Raw genomic sequence first — 22,355 nt, 5'->3', positions numbered from 1 at the left:
CATACCGTCTACCCTAACCATTTATGAAAAGATTTTGTTGAATAACTTATGAATCTCTCGATGTTGTAATCTTTGGGAGCGTAAACGAGATCTCAAGATTGGTTTAAACTCACTATGTTAAAAAGTGGATTACTTGGTTAGAAAATAAACAAATGAGAAAGATGAATATTTATTGAATTCTAAAACTTACTTGCATACTGGTTCAATTGAATCTTGGTGAAAAAGAACATATCGAATGCTTGTACCTAAGATCCATCATCTAAGTGTGAAATTTCAACTTTACCGATTGGTTGCCCAAAACTTCGAAATAGATAAGTTTCATCTAAGTTATGATTAGCGAGCCCAACATTTCTACTTGGTCTACTCAGTCTTGTTTCAACATCTTCTAAATATCTAAAGTAGAAAGTCATACACTCCTTTGCTAAGTAACCTTAAGTAATTGATCTTTCTGGATAATGCTTACTACAACAATAAGACTTCAATTTGCATAGGAACCTAAACACCATATACAATATTATCAAAAGTTGAAATTAAAGGTATATTCATGAATGAATGAAAACTTTGTAAATAAATTAGCACCTCTCTATAAGATACATCCACCAATAGAAAACCAGTTTACTAAGTTTTGCTTCATGAGGGAGATGGATTAGCAAATACACCATAATTGTGAAGAACGAAGGTGGAAAGATCTTCTCCAAGTTGCATAAAGTCAGGGTGGCTCGATCTTGTACTTTCTCAAGTTCTTCAACAATAAAAAATTTGCCACAAATAGCTTTCATTATATTGGATAGTTCAATTATACAAGATGTCACCTTTTTTTACATTCAACAATGTAAAGCAACTGACAGTAAATCTTGCATCAAGATGTGATAATCATGTGATTTTAAGGAATATAGCCTTTGATCTTTAAGACTCATACATCAAGATATATTTGATGCATACGTATCTGAGACCTTTATATCCTTCAACACCGTGCATAACACTTTTTTTTTCTTTATTCGACATTCCAAAAATAGAATGCGGCGACTAGGATTTTCCATTCGGAAGTAATTGAGGATGAAAAACAGCTGAATTCCCATGTCAACTAGATCAAGTCGACTCTTAATATTGTCTTTCGATTTTCTATTGACATTGAAAATTGTCCCAATGATGTTCTGGAACGACGAAAATGTGCAGTGTAACAATCGCAACAAGTAATAAAGTGACAAGTAAATGTCGAGTTATCATACCCACAGGGACTGTGAAAAGAATTATTTATGAATGCAATTAAAAAATACTTTGGTGAAGAAAAATGTTTTGATTTGAATAGGTGATTAAAAACTAGGATTTTAACTAAGTAAAATAAATAAAAATAAAATAAAAGTTCCAATGCACGATTTCAAAAGATGATTTTAATCAAGATGACATAATTGTGCTAGATTATTTATATTTCTTAACTTAGAATTATTAAGCTCATGTTTATGTTGTTATGAATAAATTCACAGCAACTCGGTAATTTGCTAACTTATAAACATACTTACCTACCAAAATCCATTTATCTCTTGACTATATCTCTATGTCAATTCAACCGATTAAACAAATTTTAATAAGCAAATGTGTTAATGCACATACATACTTATGAAATTAAAATAATCTCTTGTACATATCTCTATGCCAATTCAAACAATTAATTCAATCTCATAAGCACATAAAAGATTACTCGAGGTAACAATGTATTTCTACCTTGAAACAGTTTAATCACAATAATCTTGCAAATTATGCAAGGCTAATGTATAGTTAGATACTGTTGCTAATTTAACCCTTAGCTACCTTAGATGATTAAATATGCACTGATTAAGTATTGTGTCAATCAATTACAATTTCAGTCCGTTTAAATAATTAATTCATTAGTTACCTTACAATTGTAATGCAAGAATAACTTAGTCATGGTTTTACTTAATCAAACATCTTACCGAGGCCTATAACAACACAAACACAATTTTAATAACTCAAGTAGACGAAATGCAATCGACCTAACACGAATTAAATTTAAGTCATATTAATTAAATTAAACATATTAACATTACAAATATTCATAGATATGTTCATAACAACAATAATAAAATTAAAAGGATAAGGAACAAGAATCAAATCCAGTGTTTCTCTGAGGCTTGACTAGTTTGCTCCGCTCCTTTTTCAATATGCATGACATCAAGATTGTGTCGCAAAATGTGATGCTCCCAATAAGGAAACTAAAAAAAATACTTCTTTTTTTCCACAAGTCCGCCTCATTAGAATCATCATCTTTATCAGATTCATCATCACTCTGTCAGTCAACATTGCCAACATACGTCTTCCTCGATCTTTTCTTTGTTTGTGTGTTGGGTGGTTGATTCATCTTTCTATAACTGAAATTGATATCTTTTAACATGAACAAGATTTTAGATCTATTGGTTTGCTCATGAGCTTCTCTGAACTCTTCAGTACCATCAAATAGTGTCCTCTGAAATCTAAATCTATGATTTTTATCTAACCACCGATGATGCCCTATATAAGAGAACTTCTTCCCATTATATAACCACTTCGAACATGTTTGCTTAGCACAACAAAGACAAGCATAACGTCCTTTGGTACTCCAACCAGATAAATTGGTATAAGTCGAGAAATCATTAATAGTCCACAACAAAGCTGCACGTAAATAAAAGTTCTCTTTTCTTAAGACATCATATGTTTCAACACACACCCATAACTATTTCAACTCTTCAATAAGTGGTTGCATATAAATGTCAATATCATTCTCGAGACCTTTTTCTCTAGGGATAATCATAGATAAGATAAAAGAAATTTGTTTCATGCAAATCCATGGAGGAAAATTATAAGGAACAAGTACTACAGGCTAAGTACTGTACAAAATACTCATGATTTTAAAAGGATTAAATCCATCAGATGTTAGCCTAAGCCTAACATTCCGAGGACCGCTTGTAAAGCTTGGAAATTTACTTTCAAATGATTTCCAAGCTAAAGAATCTGCACAATGCCTTAATAATCCATCATCGGTTCGTTCATCATGATGTCATCTTATAGACTCGGCTGTCTTTGATGACATGAAAAACCTTTGAATCGTTGTTATTAGTGGAAAATATCACAAAATCTTTATTGGCTTATTTCTTAACTGTGCCTTACCTTCATCCTCATTCATATCTTCTACATTCTTATTCATCCAATGGGATTTACTACAAATATGACAAAACTGTTGGTTTTTTCGATCACCCTAATACAACATGTAGTCATTTTGGCAACTATGAATTTTGTTGTATCCAAGGCCTAAATCCTTTATCAGTTTCTTCATATCTTTGCATGAATGAGAGATTTTTGTAAATGGAGACATATCTCTCAAAAACTCTAACAACACCATAAAAGAGTTTTCGGTCCACCCTCCCAAATATTTTAAGTGAAAAAGACGAATGCAGGATAGTTTTGAAAATTTCGATCCCTCATAAAATTATTCGTTCATTTTATTAAGTAACTTGTAGAACCTTTCCTCTTATCCATTTGGTTCTTGATCAGCACTTCTTCCCATTTCGATAAAAGTATTTCTACCAATATCACAATCATCGATGCAATAATTTCAGGTGAAAACGATTACAAACCATGATTGTGCATATTAAATGCATCCCGCAACATACCCTCCATGCCATATTCTCTAAAAGACTGATGGTGAGCATTATGAGGATAAGCCAGATTAATCGTTGAAGAGGTTCTACGAGTTGTACACTCTCTATGGAAAAACCATTTTTTATACCCCTAAATAAAGCCATCAACAATTAGATGTTCATAGACAACTTCACGAATATGCCAATTGCTGTTGTCACACTTTTTACACGAGCAAAGAATCATATTCTCTTGGCTTGCATTTTGAAATGCAAAATTTAGAAAAGTTTGTACTCCATTTCGATAGTCGTTGCTTACCCTTGACAAATCCATCCAACTCTTATCCATTTTGTAGTTCTTGAAGTCTAAAGTTGACAATAAATTACGGTTACTTAAGTGTTTTAAATAGATCTAAATCATGTCATTGTACTAAAATAGATAATATATATCAAGTATCTAATTCAGTTGTTTTCTAATTCTCTATTTCTAATTAGAACATAAAAGTAATATATTTACCACAACCAAATCAAATAAACAAACAATTTCAAATTTTAATTCAATTAAATTAAAACATGTAAGTAATAAGAGGTATTTACAAATGCAATTAAGGAGAGCTTAAAATGGAGTTGTTTAATTAGGCAATTCAAATAAGCCTATTGGATACTTCTTTTGTACGGATCCCTTATAATAAGAATAGTTAAAAAAATGTCATATAACTGCTAAAACAGGAATAGTGAAATGAGATAACTGCTAAAAAAATGTCATGATATTACTTTGTTAATTGCACTTGTTGAGATAACTGCAAATGTGGAGATAACTGCACTTGCAACCCTTGCAATTGTAAATGAGAAAAAAAAAACTAAGCATATTATGTAAGCTGATTTAAATAATATATGATGTATTTGGGTTTTTATTATTAGAATAAAGCAGCCATGGTTCATTGTATCCATGGTTGCTTGGTTTGTGTATGTGTTTGTATGTATATATATATAGTGAAATGAAAGTATTTTAACTAGCTTTGTTGTGTTACTGCCATGTTATATAACTGATGAATGAAGGAAGGAAGGAAAGCTCTATTTGGCTTTTGCTTACAAGATTTCTTTTTCTTTATCTTTCAATATCATTTGGTTTGGAAAGGTTAAATTAATTTGATATTTTTAGTGTATTTAAATTTATTAAATTATTTTTTTAATATTATAATTATTAATTTCTAGGTATTTGAGTATTTAATTAAAGAATATAAATTAAATTTAAAATTTTATGACAGAATAAATTTTAAAATTAAACATCGTTATGCTTGTGGTGTCGTGTAAATGTATATATGAAATCTTAATTTTATTTTAATTGTGCGTATTTAAAAAATAAATCTATCATTTTATTTTAAAATTACATAAATATAATTATATATGAAAGTAATATATAAAGATATGATGTTATATCAATAATTAGATTCATGTTTAAGAAAATTAAATTAAATTAATCTAACAAGAACATCAAATCCCTAGAAACTAGAAAGAGGAGAATTTCAATACTAAATGTGAAAAAGGAATCAAACATTGGTACAATTAGATTAAAAACAACAACAAATTCAGCTCTAACTTAACTAAAATCAAAAGAATTAACAAAGAAAATATGTAAAAAAAAAATTAAGGGGAAAAAAACCCTGAGCAACAAAATAAACATATCAAACAATGGAACTTTGGTTCTAGCAAAATTTCAGAAATGAAGAACAGAAAAAATCAAGAATTAAAACTAAAATTTAGAAAACAAAATCCAAAAAAGAAAAGAAAATAGTTAATTAGATTACCTTGAAATGAAAAGGAATTGGGGAGAGGGAAGGTTGGTTCTTTGAAATGGGTGAGAGTAACCGCTAAGAAGAGATAAGAGATGGCCACACAGATAGATATAGATATAGATATAGATATAGATATAGATATATATAAACCCACCTTTAAAATGCTTATATTTTATTGATTTTGTTTGGGAATTTCACTATACTGATTTTGTAGCTTAGTACTTTGAAGGCAAAGGTAAAAGTGGAGAGAAGGGTAAAGCGTTGACCCTTCAACAACGAGCTGAGTTCATTTGAATATTGCAGAGATTTTAATTTTCAGCCTTTTTTCAAAGTTAGGGAATTTGAGAAAAAATTAAGTTAGGGATTTAGGGAAAATGATTTGGGGAATAAAGGTTAGGGATCCGACTATCAAAAAGACACCGTTTCAATAAAAATTAAAAAATTTTGCGGTGTTTATGGGCAAAATATCGCTATTGCTTTATCTTTAGTAGCGTTTATACAAAAATGTTGATATTGATTTACCTTTTGCGGTGTTTATGGGAAAAACGCCGCTAACGTTGCTCCCATTTGATGTACTATTTGTGGTGTTATTTCCACTACGCCACTATATAACGACTTATTGCGGCATTTTTCAGTTAGCGCCACTAACGGCATATATTTGTGGCTTTTTCAATACAATCGTCGTTAAAAGTTCAACCTTTGCGACATTTTCGATTCAAATGCCACTAAAACACCGCTAAAAGCTTAATTTGCTATAGTGAGAGCACCCCATTCGAACCTGGCGCCTTGAGACCTTTCATCCACAAAAAGAGCATAACTGATTTCTTCTAAAGTTAATCACCCACTAAACTAGATTTCTCCGCCTCCAGTAAAACATGTATAAAACTCCTCTAATCTAATATAATGACTTTTAAGCAATTAATATAATTTGTTTGTAAAATACATAAACTCTATTTTTAATATTAAAAAATAATTTTTACAAATTCAAATATATAATGTTATATATTTGAAATAAGTTTTAATATGACCATAATCATATATCTAGTGTAAATATTACATAACATGCATTGGATTATAAATGAGAGTTAAAAAAATAATATTTTACTCCAGAAATGTTTTTTCCAAACCCAAAAGCTATGGGTTCAAAACCACATTTTAGGCTTTTTAACACCAATAATGTAAAATAATAAATTAAAATCCAAAACAGTATGCATGATCAATTATATACCAAATGGGGTATCTGTGGGGTAGATGGTGGTCCATAGCAGAGGCAAATTTAGAGGGGCTAGTAGGGGCCTCGACCCCCTCTAAAATAGAAAATTTTGTTTTGGCCCTTTAGAAAATTTTAAAATTTTAAATTAATAAAGATAAAATTACAATTTAGCCCCCTAAAATTATGAAAATTTAATTTAATCTTTTAAAAATTATAAAAATATAGATTATTTAAAATTAAAATTTTATTTCGTCCCCCTTAAAAAAAATTTCGGCTTCGCCCCTGGTGCATAGGCGACACCACCCTATTTTTTCCTGACAATGAATATTTTTTAGTAAAAAAATCAATTGTTTAAAAGGTTGTGCCATACTAATTGGCGACACCCAAAATGACAGGTTTGGTATAAACTTGGTTTTAAAACATAGGAATATGACATAAAATACAAAAATATAAAAGGGGTGGTGCCACATAGGTAGGCGGCACCAGTCATGCCTCATTGACAAACAGCATTGGTGATCACTCCTTGAAAAGCGGCACCGGAGATTTGGGGGACCTTATAACCATAGTCTCCCTTGTAGAGAAGAAGAAGAGAAACGGTTTAAAAAAAAGCAGCAATGGAAAAGAAGAGAGAGAGAAGGAAGGAAGAAAGGAGAAGAAAAAAAAAGGATAAGGTTTTTTTTTTAAATAGAAGGGATTATGATGAGGATAATTTATTTTGTTAGTATGGTGTAATTTTTTATTGTTAGTTTTATATTGTTTTTAATTTATTTTAAAGTTATTTTGTTAGTAACTATTATAAATTGTTTGTTTAGTTTAATGTTTATTGTGATTTGTTAGGTTATGAATGTAATCTTTTATTATTATTTTTAATTTATTTTAAAGTTATTTTTTAATAACTATTATAAATTAATTGTTAGTTAGTGATGACACCAGAGGAAAATAAATAAATACTAAAATTAGAAAAAAAAATTCCGTCATAGATATTGGTAAAAATGGAAATAAATCTAATATTGCCTGAAGAGATAACAACTTCAGTACAAAGGGAGAAAGTTGATAAGATGATAAGAGAATTGCAAGATTATAGAATGAAACCAGAAGAAAACATTGCTTAACATCTTATTACCGTAAATCAAAAGATGCAAGAAGTGTTATGGAAGGGTCATGAACTGATTAGAAAGAATAAATTGCAATGCTTAACCTTAGAGGGACATTAATAGAATAGGAGTATCAAATCATTTTAGACTAACTTTAACATTGGTACCACAAACCTATTGGAATATAGTTATATATGTTGTGAAGTTTAAAATTTCTTATGGAACAAGGAAAATAGCAAGTGAAAGTGTAAGTTCACGAAAGTTGATTGGGAAGCAAAATGTCTTTGACATGCCATGGATGAATAAATTAGTTGTTAGGAAATTACCAATATAATTTATAAATTCAATACCCGTTATAAAGATTGAAGAGGAAAAAGATCCTGAGGAATTTTCAAATTGGATTGTAGAATATGAATTTGAAGAGAATTCAGAATTTAATATAGAGAATTTCCCGAAGGAAGATACAGAATCGGAGATGGAAGAAAACGTAGAAATGAGTTTAAGTGGTTAAATGTAAAGATAAGGTAAACATTAGAGGGTAGAGAATGTGAAAAAAATGAGTAAATATGGTTGTACATGTCCGAAATGAGAACTGACAAAATCTAAGCTTATGAATCAAAAGTTTTGCATATTGATATAATGTTGATCTTTTTTTTCATTAAATTTTTTATTTAAATAATTTTTTTGTTGTTTAAAATTGTATTGAGAATTTTTGTTTATTTTTTAACAGATTTAGTATTGAAGATGGATAATCAGTTTTTCATATGCGTTTATTTCGATGGATTAATTTTGACAACAATAGTTGGATGTATATTTGAATGTCGCCAACAGATAACAATGAGATTTAATAGAAATGTCTCGTTTGATGATATGAAGGAAAGGATTAGTGCAAAAATTGTTAGACATTGTGGGAGAAGGATCTCAAAACTTTTCCACAAGTTTCCAGTTTTGACAGATCCCATCAAATTCACCGAGATGGAACTTGTAGACAATAAAGACGTGGAGACAATGGTCACTCTTTATTGTGGGAACCGGAGCGACCAAAATGCATCGATCCAGTTATTTGTTGAGTTAGTTGTTGTGGAGACAACTGAAGATCTCACTCCATTAGGTGAAGAACATAGAGCTCAAGAGTCATGTATGGCGGTTCTGATATCGTACGTTGATAGTCAATCGACTGTACTTAGGAGCGACATCGATCTTAATGCTGCATCCGAGACTGATGTGGTTGGTAATGATAGATGCAGTAGTAGTGATGCTTCTAATCACGAGGTCGATAATGATAGTGATCTCGATGTAGACAAAATCCTAGATGATATTGACGACAAAGGCGTGAATGACGATGGAAATGTTAACGCATCTTCAGTCGAGAACCAGATTTGACGTATCGTGATACACAATAATCTCGAGGCACACATGTCGCTCATAGACCCCGATGTAGCGCATGCAGCCGAGTTCCTGTAGTATCTTGATATACTACCTGTTCATTGGCTAGCCGTAGATTCCAATCCTGAAGAATTGTTGGTGGGCCAGGGATTCGAAAGTAAGGAAGATTGTATATTTGTCATTAAGCGATATAGCTTGAATATGTCAAAAGACTACAAAGTCGTCGTGTCCAAACCGACATTATATATTGGGGAGTTTTGGAGGTCGACAAAAGGTTGCAATTGGCGGGTACGAGTCGCATTTATCCAAAAGTCACAGATATGGGATATACAAAAATTTGTTGGACCTCACACATGCACTTCAACACGTATGATAGAAGATCACCAGAAACTTGATTCCAAAACTATCTATAATGCATCATGTCAATGGTGAAAGACATGCTGACCATTAAAGTTCTGGTACTAATTGTTAAAATGAGGCACGATTCTCGTATCGAGTATCATATCGAAAGGCATGTATAGCTAGACAGATGGCAATTGAGCAATTGTACGGAGATTTTGATGCATCGTACAATGAATTACAAGGGTGGATAGCCGCTATGCGAGAGTACATGTCAGAAACTATGATTGAGTTGCAGACACGACCTTATTATGGCTCGAATGACCAACAAAAATCGAGAAAATAATTTTTCAACAGATGTTCTGGACGTTTGATTCATGCGTGCATGCATTTCTCCACTGCAAGCCGTTTGTGCAAATAGATGGGACCTAGCTATACGACAAATGGGAATAAGAGCATGTTCCCGATAACGTTTGTCATTGTGTATAAGGAGAATATGGAAGCATGAGAATTTTTCTTTACGAACTTACAGAGGTATGTTATTAGTAACGATAACATTTGCATCATATTCGATAAAAAGAAATGATTAATTGCCACAATTAGGCATTCTGATGTACCATGGAGAGCCGTTTACTATATTCGGTACATCACGTGTAACTTTTCCCGAGATTATAAGAAAGCAAACTGGTGGAGACAAGTTGTGAGAATGGGTAAAGGATGACCTTATCTTTTTAATATATGTTTTAATGTTTTAGGACGAGACTATAACTTATCTTTTCTTAATACATACCTAATCTACGAGCTAGAGCCACACATTTTTGGCAAAAGATGACTAGACTTGAGAGTGGCATAGAGGGTGAAATGAACACACCTTTCCAACTGTGGTTGGGTACCATATAGCCGTGGCAATGGGCTCAAATTTTCAACGAGGGCTTTCGCTATGGTTATATGACCACTAACTTGGTGGAGGGGTTAACTCCATATTCATAAAAACACGACATCTTTCAATTTCATCTGTGTTCTCGACTATGTTCTACAGGCTGGCTACCTTGTTGCCAAGAATGGGGAAACAACAAGTCAACCAGATAGTGGTGAGACACGTGTTTGTCGAAGATGTATGGGATGTAATGGTTGCAAACCATAGGAATGCGAGGTTGGTGAATGTAGAAATATATTCATGACGTCTTGAAACATTTTGAGTTACAGAGACCATCGGTCGTTGACTCGGTATACCACCTAGGTCCTATAAAGTTGATCTCCGAAATAGACGGTGCGACTGCAGGAGGTTCCAGACACTTCATTATCTCTATGCACATATTGTGGCAGCTTGTGCTAAAGTCACACTCAATGTTGAATAATTTATCGATGAGGTGTACACCTTTAAGTACACATTGCGTGTCTGGGAGAATAGTCCCTCGTCCTGCTTGACCTATCTACACAGGAGGTACTTCCGACGACTTTCGAGCTTGTCCCAAACAAAGGGTTGCATAAGAATCAGAAAGGCCGTCCACAATCATCCAGAATCTATAATGAACTGGACATTAGGGAGAAATCTAACGGGAAGCTTTATGGCGTATGCAGATTAGCTGGTCATAACCAGAGTAAATGCCCAAAACGAAACTACCATATTGGACAATCATCGTGATCAAGTAGGAATTGAGCTAATTTACTCTAATGTATCTAATTTATATTACAAAGTTTCTTCCTCGTTTTAATGTTGCAATTCATCTAATTTAAATTATAAAGTTTATTCCAAGTTCTAGTGTTGCAATAAATTTCAATTAAATGAATACAAAGTTTGTCTAAAATTATTGCAATTAATCTAATTTAAATTACAAAGTTTGTATTTTTGCATTTATATTTTACTATAATTAAATAAATACAAACAAGACTATTTAAATTGTAAAAACCCCTAAAATTGATGGTTTGATGGTGTGGTCCTAGATGTATATTTTTGTGGAGGTTGACGTTCACGTTGCGGGTGATCACGACGATCAACATTCTCTTCACCTGCACGTAAGAATGTGCAAAACAAAGAAGAAAAATCATATGCGCCAAACGCCATCGATGAACTTGAGTCGGGAGGAGTAGAGTACTATAGTGGATATAGGTCAGGCTGGAAGGAGTGGAGTACTATGATGGTAGTGAGCTAAAGATATCAAACTTTGAATGATATTTGTGTCTTGACGAGCCTGAGAAATAGTCACCGACCCACAACTCTAGAAAATAAGAACTATCTCTAGAATATGTATGAGACCGCTTGGGCTCAGACTCTGGCTCTAGTTCGGATTCAGGCTCGGGCTCTGGCTCGGCTGTCCCAAGTTGGTGTATGTGCAAAGGCACTATAATCGATTCCCACTAAATAAATATGGTTTTCCTGTATTGGAATACCACTGTATGTACTCTGACGAGGGTTGCAAATTGAAATAAATATTCATCTGAAGTCTTCATGTCATTCGGTTGTCCCACACTGCAATATATTGTTGATGTACAACACCTAATTATTTCTATTTTTCCTCTCTTGTTAATCTCGTGGATCTTCCCCAATTGCATTGGCAGAGTCGGGATATACTGTATACAACCAGACTACCGGAGTACTCGATCCTCGTTATACTACTCCACTGTCTGGAAATTAATAATGGGTGCGTTAATGCACCATAAGTGTGAGTGAATATGGGCAAACGAGGGAATAACAATTGCAATTTTTGGTCTCTAATAGGGCATCCAGATGAACTACACAATTAATAACATGGTTAAATTCTAACACGTTTTGAGTAAGATATACAAAGTAATTACATGTCACGAATATTGAAATAGCTTACCCTTTCCTCGGCATGTTGTTCAATCATCATACGTTATATCAGAATAGTGTATGACCTCCTGTAACACCCTAAACCTGGCCTAGATGTTATGGTCGAATCTGAAGATGTCACATGGTAGTACTTTTCGAAAATATGTCGTTGCAAAATCCCTTTTTCTATTTAACCCCTTTTTTATTATCTTATGTCAATTTCCAAAACGTTTTTCATTGCAGAAGCTTTTAAACAGTTTGTGTGTTCATGATATTTTGATAAAACATCAATTTCATTTGAAAACTTGAGTTTTACCTATCACTAGCAAATTTAAATCATAAAACCGTATAAATCCAAATTTAAACCAAAATTCATAAAGGCCATAACTACAGCAAAATACTCCCAAATAAAAGTAAAATCATGAATAGAAAATAAACAGTGTAAATGAAGTCGTGTGACCACCATTGAGTCCTCCGCTGTACCGACCCACCTATATCTGGGGATTACCTTACAGATTAAACAGAAGGGGTGAGTTTACGTAAACTTAGTGTGTAATTCTCATACAAATGAACAGACAGCAACTAGATAATCATAGTCTCGACTCAAACCCTTTTCAGTACCAGGATCAGTCCATTTTGGGCCTTAGCCCATCTCAGTACAAAAACAGTCATGCAGTAAGGCTTTAGTCCATTAAAGTATCAGTAGTAGTAACAGATATGCAGTCACAGAAATCTTACCCATCCAGCCTCTACACACCATCTCCGTCCAACCCTACGCTCCATGTGGAGATATAATCAACCCATTTATCCCTACACTCCAAGAAATACCGAGTGTGACACTAGATAGTAATTTGTAGCTGAGCTGCCAATAAATTAGGCTTGAAGTCTTTTAGTACACTTCCTCCGAACAATATCAACCCCCAACCCAATGCTATGCAACATACAATTATGACATGCTATAATATGGCAACAGTACATACAATATTAGTTTAGTGAAACATCATCATGCTGATAACATGTATACATATAAATTAGTTATATAGTCATTTCATTCAGTTAGGGGTCTAGGTAAGCTTACCGACCCTATAGTAGATTCATAGTCATCTTAGGCGACCCGTGCAACCTTGGCAACAAATCAGTGAAAATGGGCTCACACGCCAATGTTGTCTGCCCGTGTAGGCCAACATGCCCATGTGGCCCACATGGCTTGAATTGGCCTTGGCCGTATGGATCACACGGTCTGGCCCAGAATCTCACACGTCTGTGTGGCTTACTCGTGTAAGCCCATATGCCAGTGTGGTCCACACGGTCCAAATAGGTCGAGCCCGTGTCTCGCACACGGCCTACCTGGCCATCACATGGCCGCGTCTGATGAGCACAGCCTGGCCTCGCCGATCACATGCCATTGTTAGGGCACACGGCCTACCACACGGGTGACCACATACCCGTGTGGCGTCGATAGTAAAGTTTTTGGCTTTCACTGAAACCTCGTTTTCTGTGCAAATGAGTACATACCTAGTTTTTGTTTGAAGTTATACCAACTCCAAGCGCTTCAAAACCTAAAAATTGATAATCCAATTATGATTTTAGAGATATACAAAACTTGAATCGGAATTATAACACTACAAAAACTCACCGAATCAGCTAGTGCTAACACGCACTTGCCTTCAATGAACTGAAATTCTTAACACTCTAATTATTGTGGCACACCAACATGTTACTGACCTTCACCTAACGAAAACGACAAAACAATCCTTCATCAACACTTAGTCTAAAAACATCAATGCTTAAGCAAAACCCAATACTTACCGAACATGCCGACGTCGTACAAAACCAAACGAGTTAATAGCAAGGGAAATGAAAAGAAAAAAATGATGAGATGGGGAAGAAAATGAAACAAAGATCAAAAGAGGAAAAAGGAGCAGATTTCAGCAAGGGAGTAATGAAATTGACGTTAGAAGAAAGAGGGAAAAATTTTAGGAGTTTCGAAATACAAAATAAAAACATAAAAATCAGATTTTTGGATGAACCCCAACATCCTCTAATTCACTCCTAAGATCTCTCCACCTGACTCTTTACTACATCCAACTACTCAGAATCCACATTAACTCAAACTCTTGCCAAAACCAATAGCGAAAATTATCCCCTTTGCACACGCAGGGATTCAAACACCAACCTCAACCATACTAACACTCCTCTAAACCACCGGACCAGTAGGCCTATTCTATTAGCATTTTGCAAACAATCAATTATAAGCCTATTGAACCCAGTTAAGGCTTCATTCAGAAAAATACCAAAATTTTCCCAAGCTAAAACTTGAACTTGGGACCTCACACACACACACCCAGAATACATAACTACTAAAGCTGATAGATATTTTGTGTTACATTTTAACAGAATCAAAAATATAAATTTTTGGGTCGTTACAACTCTACCCCCCTAAAACAAAAATTTCGACCTCGAAATTTTACCTGATCAGAGCAGATGAGGATACTGCTGACGCATTGCATCCTCAGGCTCCCACATGGCCTCCTCAGTGCTATGATTATGTCATAAAACCTTAACCAATGGAATGGATTTTCTTCTCAGAACCTTTACATTACAATCCAAAATTTGAACTGGCTCTTCTTCAAAGGTCAGATCTAACCTAAACTCGATCTCTTTAACAGGAACAATATGAGTGGGATCAGAGCGGTAGTACCTTAACATCGATACGTGGAATATATCTTGAATCTGGTCTAACTCTAGAGGTAGCTCTAATTGGTAGGTAACTGGTCCCACTCATTTCAGTATGCAGAAAAGCCCAATAAACCTAGGGCTCCACTTGCCCTTACGACCAAACCTCAGTACCTTCTTCCAAGGGGAGACTTTAAGAAAAATGAAGTCCCCGCCAGAATACCCAATCTCGCGACGCTTCAGATTCACATAAGACTTCTGCCTTTCTGATGCTGCTTTCAGCCGATCCCAAATCAACCTAACTTTATCCTTTGTATCAGAAACTAGTTCAGGGCCTAGAACACATCGCTCGCCCAAGACACCTAGGACCATATAATGTCTCGTAAGGTGCTATCTGTATGCTAGACTGATAGTTGTTGTTATAAGCAAACTCTGCTAGCAGTAAGTAATCCTCCCAACTGCCTCAGAAATCAATCACGCAACTCCTCAACATGTCCTCTAGTATCTGAATCACCCTCTCAGATTGACTATCAATTTAAGAATGGAACGTAGTACTGAAGTACAACCTTGTACCCAGAGCTTCATGTAGTTTCTTTCAGAACTGAAACGTGAAGCGAGGATCCCTATAAAAAATGATCAAAACCGATACCCCATGTAGTCTCACTATCTCAGACGCATACAGCTTAGCAAACTTCTACAGAGAGTAGTCAGCACGAACCGGTATGAAGCGGGCCGACTTGGTCAACCGATCCACTGTGACCCACACTGAATCCTTCTTAATGGGTGTAAGGGGTAACCCACTAACGAAATCCATAATCATTCATTCCTACTTCTAAAGCGGAATCTTAATTGGCTGCAACAACCCTGAAGGTAGCTGATTCTCAGCCTTAACCTACTAGCAAGTCAGACATTTACCCACAAAATCGGTAACCTCTCACTTAAGTATTCGCCACCAGTATAACTCACGCAGGTCTCATACATCTTATTTCCGCCAGGATGCATAGCATAGGGACTACTATCCACCTCTCTCAGTATCAACCGCCTCAATTTAGTGTCTTTCGGTACACAGATTCTCCCACAGAAACAGAGTACCCCTTTGCTATTCAGTCCAAAGTCCTCAATAAACCCACTCTCAACCTGCTGAAAATGAAGACCCAACGATTCATCTTTCAATTTCTTACCCTTAATCTACTCAATCCACGTAGGCTTAATTTGAAGCTCAGCTAGCAGACTTCCGTCATCAAATAAACTGAGGTGAGCTAACATCACCCTCAAATCAATCATAACCTTACGGTTCAGTGCGTCGGCCACCACATTGGCCTTACTAGGGTGGTATTCGATCGTACAGTCGTAGTCCTTAAACAGCTTAATCCATCGTTGCCTAAGATTTAACTCCTTCTGAGTGAGGAGATACTTGAGGCTCTTATGATCCGAGTAGATAATGCACTTCTTACCGTACAAATAATGCCTCTAAATTTTTAGTGCAAATACCACGGTGACCAACTCCAAGTCATGCGTTGGATAATTTGCCTCATGTGTTGGATAATTTGTCTCATGTGTCTTAAGCTGACGAGATGCATATGCTACCACCTTACCATCCTACATCAACACACATCCCAAACCGACATGTGATGCATCACTGTAGACAGTAAACTCTTTCCCAGACTCTGGCTGTATCAAAACAGGGGCCTCAGTCAATGTAGTTTTGAGCTTAGTCAAGGGTGCTGCAATCAATGAAAAATCATCTACAAATCATCGATAATACCCTACCAATCCTCGAAAACTGCGAATCTCAGATATAATCTTAGGCTGCTTCCAATCCAAGACAGCCTCAATATTTTGAGGATCAACTCTAATCCCCTCAGCAGAAACCACATGTCTGAGAAACGCTACTTCACGTAACCAGTACTCACATTTATTGAACTTGGCATACAGTTGTTTCTCTCGCAAAACCTATAGAACCACTCTCAAGTATTTATCATGTTCATCCTCAGTCCTCAAATACACCAGTATGTCATCAATAAATACTACTACGAACTGATCCAAATAGGGCTGGAACACTCGGTTCATCAGATCAATGAAAGTTGTTGGTGCATTCATTAGTCCAAATGGCATCACTAGGAACTCGTAATGACCGTATTGGGTCCTAAATGTTGTCTTGTGCACATCAGTCTCCTTAACCCTCAACAGATGATATCCTGATCGAAGATCAACTTTGGAGAAAACTGAAGCCCCTCGGAACTGTTCAAACAGATCATCTATCCTAGGTAAAGGATACTTATTCTTGATTGTCAACTTGTTCAATTATCGATAGTCAATACACATACTCATGGATCCATCCTTCTTTTTCACGAATAGAACTAGTGTTCCCTATAAAGACACACTAGGGCGGATGAACCCACGATCCAGTAACTCTTGAATCTGAGCCTTAAGCTCCATAAGCTCTTTTGGTGCCATTTTATAGAGAGCGATGGATACCGAAACTGTACCAGTAAGAAGCTCAATCCCGAACTCTACTTCACAATTCAGAGATAACCCAGGTAGCTCTTCAAGAAATATGTCTGGAAGCCATTAACCGTCCTGATATCCTCAACCAAAGATTCTCTATAATCTGAAACACTGACAAACTAACTTTTTCGCCCTTAATGCAGAAATCACATTCGATAAGTAGTTCTGACGTTCCCCAATTACGGCTACCTCACTATCCTTCTCAGTTCTCAATACAACCCTTTTTGTGGCACAATCCAAGTTCACTCGGTGTTTAACTAACCAATCTATTCCCAGTATCAAATTAAATTCTCCGAAAGGCAGTTCCATCAGATCAGCTAGAAAATTAGCCCCTTGAACCTTTAAAAGAACGTCTCTAAACAACTTATTTACCCTTACCGATTGTCTCAGCGGACTCAGTATAATCACCTCACTTGTAGTGCTCTCAACCAATATACCCAAGTTTTTGGACACAGTACAAGTTATATAGGAGTGAGTGGATCCTATATCTATCAGTACAGGATAATGTACATTATAAAAAAAGAACATACCTGTGATAACGTTCGAAACATCTCTATCCTCTCGGTGACTTGCAGCATAAACTAAAGTCAGTTGCCTCACCTCAGTATGACCAACACCTCTGCCCGGGGTTTTCTGACCACGGCCTAACCCATTACCACCTCTGGCCTGACCATGGCCTTTCGGTGGCTGTTGAACTGCTCTCGGTGGTGGTACAATACCAGTACTCGGAGTTTGCATCTGATCAGACCTCCGAGAACACTCTCTAATACGGTGCTCTAATGAACTGCACCTTAAACAAGCCCCAGTTTTTTTTCCAACACTCACTCTGGTAGCGTCTACCACAATCAGTACACGGCGGCTATTTAGTAGCAACAATAGGAGCCCCAACTCTGATCGGCCCATCAACCCTGGCCTTTTTCTTAGGCCTCTAAACGAAACTTGAGGGCTCGCAATCCCTCTTGCTTCTACCTCTCTCAGAGTTCTGGTGCTCAGCGCGCATTACTTTCTTGGTGATCTTCGTCTTATCAACTAACGCAGTAAAATTTCACTCCCTTTGTGGAGCTATCAGAACCCTCAGATTATTCCTGAGGCCATCCTTGAAGCGAACACATCGATCTTACTCAGTCGCCACCATAACTAGTGTATAGCAGCTCAATCTTAAAAATTTAGCCTCATACTCGACCACCGATCTATCTTCCTAAGTTAGATTTAATAACTTTCTCCTACGTGTATCCACATAACTGGCCCCCACATACTTCCCTTGGAAAGCAGTCTTAAAGAACTCCTAGGTCAGTCGGTCGGGCTGAGTATCCTCCTTAATAGTGAGCCACTACTTATATGCCTTATCACGTAGCAGCGATACAGCACCCTTTAATTTCTGCTCTAGAGTGTAGTCCAAATCGTCCATAATCCTCTCTGTGGCCTCCATCCAGTACTCAGCCACATTAGGGGCAACTCCAGCAATACCCATGAAAAGTTTAGCTCTGTTAGACCGCAGTCGTTCCGTAATCGACCCGCGGCCTCTAACTCCAGTATTGGGCCCAGTGACCCACTCAAAATCCTCAACATAGCCCAGAACAGTGCGTCGTCCCCAGCCGCTCGATCATGAGATCCAATCTCAGTCACAGATGAAGCTGGTGTCTCACTAGTATCCAAGTTAGATAGATTTCCAAATGACGAAGACCCAGCTCGAGCATCTCTAGGGCTTCTACCACGGCCTATTGTACCACGTCCGTAAGTACCTCTAGTGCTCATTGTTTAATGACATTTTATCTGTATTAATAATTTTATGTATCAGTTTATAGTTCCAATGTTTATTAACAGATATTTTATGAGAACAATATCAAAAGCGTAAAGTTTTTTTCGTAGTGTCAATCAATGCCTATCAGTTTTACTACAGTCTCAGTATACCCTATATTGTGTGTTTTCAGTACAGTCTATCTATAGTAATCTCAACATATACTACCTATAGCAGTTTCAAGATATACTATTAAAAACAATTTCAAAACAATTCACAGTTTCAGAAAACTTACTGGATCGGTGCCGGAGACTCGGTGTACCACACTTTCAGTAAAAATATTTAGAAATTAGTTTCCAAAAAATCACATCTTAAAAACCCACATCCGCAGCCGAGTTTTGCAACCTGGCTATGATACCACTAAATGTAACACCCCAAACCTGACCTAAACGTTATGGTCGAATCTGAAGATGTCACATGGTGGTGCTTTTAAAAAATATGTCGTTGCGAAATCTCTTTTTCTATTTAACACTTTTTTTATTATCTTATGTTAATTTCAAATCATGTTGTTCGTTTTCAATACATTAACCATTTGTAAATTGGTATTCAATTTCCAAAACGTTTTTCATTGTTGAAGTTTTTAAACAGTTAGCGTGTTCGTGGTATTTTGATAAAACATCAATTTCATTTGAAAACCCAAGTTTTACCTATCACTAGCAGATTTAAATCATAAAATCGTATAAATCCAAATTTAAACCAAAATCTATAAAGGTCATAACTATAAAAAATACTCCCAAATAAAAGTAAAATCATGAATAGGAAATAAACAGTGTAAAAGAAGTCGTGCGGCCACCACTAAGTCCTCCGCTCCATCGACCCGCCTATATATGGGGATTACCTGTACAAATTAAACAGAATGGGCGAGTTTACGTAAACTCAGTGTGAAATCACCATACAAATGAACAGATAGCAACCAGATAATCACAGTCTCGGCTCAAGCCCTTATCAGTACTAGGATTAGTCCAGTTTGGGCCTTAACCAATCTCAATACAAAAACAGTCATGCAGTAGGGCTTTAGCCCATCATAATATCAGTAACAGCAATAGATATGCAGTCACAGAAATCCTACCCATCCAGCTTCTACACACCATCTCCGTCCAACCCTACACTCTATGTGGGGATATAATCAACCCACCCATCCCTATACTCCAAGAAGTACCGAGTGTGGAACTAGACAATAATTTACAGTCGAGCTACTAGTAAATTAGGCTCGAATTCTTTCAGTAACTTCCTCCGAACAATATCAACCCCCAACCCAATGCAATGCAACATATAGTTATGACATACTATAACATGGTAATAGTACATAGAATATCAGTTCAGTGAAACATCATCATGCTCGATAACATGTATACATATAAATTAGTCATACAGTTATTTCATTTAGTTAAGGGTCTAGGTAAGCTTACCGACCCTACAGTAGTTCACAGTCGTCTTAAACTACCCGTGCAACCTTGTCAACAAATCAGTGAAAATGAGCTCACACGCCCATGTTGTTTGCCTGTTTGGGCCCACACGCTCGTGTGGCCCACATGTTCCAAATCGGTCGAGCTCGTATCTCGTACACGACTTACCTGGCCATCACACGGTCGTGTCTGATGCCACGGTCTGGCTTCATCGATCACACGCACGTGTTAGGGCACACGGGCAACCACACGCCCGTGTGGCATCAATAGTGAGGTTTTTGGCTTTTGCTGAAACCTTATTTTCTATACAATCGAGTACACACCTGGTTTCGTTTGAAGCTATACCAACTCTGAGCGCTCCAGAACCTAAAAGTCAATAATCCAATTCTAATTTTAGAGATATACAAAACTTGAATCGGGATTATAACACTACGAAAAACTCACCGAATCAGCTAGCACTAATACGCACTTACCATCAATGAACCGGAATTCCTAACGCTCTAACCGTTGTGGCGCACCAACAGGTTACTGACCTTCACCTAATGAAATGACAAAACAATCCTTCATCAACACTTATCCAAAAACATCAATGCTTAAGTAAAACCCAACACTTACCGAACACGCTGACGTCGTACAAAACCAAACGAGTTAATGGCAAGGGAAACGAAAAGAAAAAAAAAGATGAGATGGGGAAGAAAATGAAACAAAGATCAAAAGAGGAAAAAGGAGCAGAATTTCGGCAGGGAATTGACGTTAGAAGAAAAAGGGAAAAATTTTGGGAGTTTCAAAATACAAAATAAAAACATAAAAATTAGATTTTTGGATGAACCCCAACATCCCCTAATTCACTCCTAAGATCTCTCCACCTCACTCCCCACTACACCTAACTACTCAGAATCCACATTAACTTAAACTCTTGCCAAAACCAATAGCAAAAATTATCCCCTTTGCACACGCAAGGATTTGAACACCAGACCTCAAGCATACCAACACTCCTCTAAACCACCGGACCAGTAGGCTTATTCTATTAGCATTTTACAAACAATCAATTATAAGCCTATTGAACCTAGTTAAGGCTTCATTCAGAAAAATACCAAAATTTGCCCAAGCTAGAGCTTGAATTTAGGACATCACACACACACACATACCCAGAATACATAACCACTAAAGTTGACAGATATTTGTGTCACATTTTAATAGAATCAAAAATATAAATTTTTGGGGCGTTACATACCCGAATTGGTACTCCATCTACGAAAACAAATAACTTATTAGAATAGTATCATTAGAAAAAATAATATCAAATAATTGTTATAACGAGTAAAATTTTGTCACCTATTCATCAGTGAAAATATATATGCTTAGTGACTAACCGATACCAAGAATGTTATCCGGTAAAGAGCCCAAGACTACAGCAATATGAGGCATCTACCTATTTCCAAGGCAGAAGGCTTTGTCGCCCGACAAAGCTCGCAATACAACGTAGCCAATATTGCGAAATCCCAACTATACGAGTAGACATTATGCAAATCAATTAATAAGGGCATGTACATCAAATGAACCTTGTTATTGTTTACATCCGACATGAGTACACCCCTTATAATGTGCATAGTGTACACTCGAGTAGTGCACATCACATCTTGCTCAGTCGCATTAATTAATAAATGCTCAAAATTAGCTTTTAGCCATGAAAATCTCAATCCTATAAATTTCAACTCA

General features: G+C 36.1%; 1 long non-coding RNA gene across 1 annotated transcript; it reads right to left on the bottom strand.

The window, feature by feature from the left end:
- Positions 1–2,265: 2,265 nt before the first annotated feature.
- On the bottom strand, positions 2,266–5,559 carry LOC121232284 (uncharacterized). Its single transcript, XR_005930677.1, has 2 exons — positions 5,438–5,559; positions 2,266–2,667 (listed from the first exon to the last, which is right to left on the bottom strand). It is a non-coding gene; the product is annotated as an uncharacterized lncRNA (long non-coding RNA).
- Positions 5,560–22,355: the final 16,796 nt, after the last annotated feature.

This window comes from Gossypium hirsutum, chromosome A07 (genome assembly GCF_007990345.1).
Source record: "Gossypium hirsutum isolate 1008001.06 chromosome A07, Gossypium_hirsutum_v2.1, whole genome shotgun sequence".
In the NCBI taxonomy this organism is placed as follows: domain Eukaryota; kingdom Viridiplantae; phylum Streptophyta; class Magnoliopsida; order Malvales; family Malvaceae; genus Gossypium; species Gossypium hirsutum.
This window is presented reverse-complemented; position numbering and strand designations above follow the sequence as displayed.